General features: G+C 37.8%; 1 pseudogene; it reads left to right on the top strand.

Annotated features, from left to right (window-relative positions):
- LOC102470741 (periphilin-1-like) overlaps window positions 1-1,593 on the top strand; it is a 12,458-nt pseudogene that overhangs the window by 10,079 nt on the left and 786 nt on the right.

Below are 1,593 nucleotides of genomic sequence, written 5' to 3'. Positions count from 1 at the left end.
AAGAAAAAGCAATGTAATACACTGTAAAGTTATATGTAATCCAATGTAATATAAAGAAGATTATGATGATAATAAAAATATATAAAAAAAAATAGCCTTGCTTACTTTATAATTTATAAAACTTAAACATTAGCAGGGCCAGCAGGTGGTGGGTGGTTAAGGGCGCTGGACTCCCCGAAAGGCCAAACGCTATTCAAGTCCTAGACCTGGCAACTTGCTTTCTCACTTTCTCTCTCTCTCTCTTTCTTCTCTCTCTCTCCCTCTTTGGTCAAATTAAAATAGTAAATAAATAAATAAAGTTAAATAAAATAATTCTAAAAAAAAATAAAAATAAAAATCCATGCCAGCCACTGTCATAATGGTTAAGGTGGCTGCATCCCACACAGCTTACAGCTTGGTTTTCATTTTGTACTAACTCTCGCTGTCTCACTCTGATGAGCACACACACCCTTGGTAAAAAGTAGTATCTGAAGTTTGCTGTAATTGCCTTGAAATTTGCTCTTCTCTCAACAGGCTTCTAATACCTCCATGAGATTCAGTTCTTCACTGGGTATTTTTAAAATGTTGGGGACCAGCAGTTAGCCTAATGGCTATGTTGCTGGAAGCCCATGTAGTCGACTGCGGTTCGAGTCCTGGACCTGGTGGCTTAAACTCATGCCAGGCACATGTGCGTGCGTGCCCAAGATCCTGAGAGGAGAATGGAGGAGAAGGGATTGCGGCATGGCCATCCTCCCTGGGATTTCTCGCTTTCTGTCTCTCTGTCTGTCTGGTGAGCGTAGGCGCCCTATAGCAAAAAATAAATAAATAAATAAAAGTAATGCTGCATATAGTTTAGACATACAATAGCCCCATGAGTAGTGTTGTCAAACCAAACTAGAAGTCTTAAACAATAAGAAAATTAGTATTTACATGAAAATCTTTATTAATGTATTTATTTTATTTTATTTTTATTTTTATTTTTTAAATTTTCTTTAGAGCACATCCACTCACCAGAGAGAGACAGAGAGAGAAACAGAAGGAAAGTGAGAAAGCAAGCTACCAGGTCCAGGACTCAAATCGTGGTTGACCATGTGGGAGTATCCAGCGCCTTAACCACCACACATTACCTGCAGGCCCCACATTAAAATCTTTAAAACTGAACTGACCCTGTAAGGTAGCAGGTAAGTGTTGTCCAAAGGAAGCCAGATCTCATATTGCCTACCAGGACTCAAATCGTGGCCCTGATGGCTTAGAAAACATACTAGCTGCCCAGAATCCTGAAGAGATGAAAAATTCAAGGAAAAATGATGAGGCATAACCAGACCCCACTGGGAAGTGTTTTTTTCTTTCTCTCACTTTGACACTCTCTCTGTCATGTGTATGTATGCTCCCTCTGGCATAAATAAATACATCGGAATCTTTAAAACTGATAAACCAGGTATTATGCAAACAGAGTACATAGGCATTGAATATTGAGAATTACCATTTTAATCATATTTTTTATTTACTTATGATTGCAAAATGAAAAAAGTTATAAATATGATGGGGAGATTTAATGTTAATTGATCATATGCACATTTTCAATGAACAGCATAGGCTTACTTATTTCCCTAC

This window comes from Tupaia chinensis, unplaced genomic scaffold (assembly GCF_000334495.1).
Source record: "Tupaia chinensis unplaced genomic scaffold, TupChi_1.0 Scaffold148646_1, whole genome shotgun sequence".
Lineage (NCBI taxonomy): Eukaryota > Metazoa > Chordata > Mammalia > Scandentia > Tupaiidae > Tupaia > Tupaia belangeri.
The sequence above is the reverse complement of the archived record's forward strand: the minus strand, read 5'-3'. Positions and strand labels throughout refer to the sequence as shown.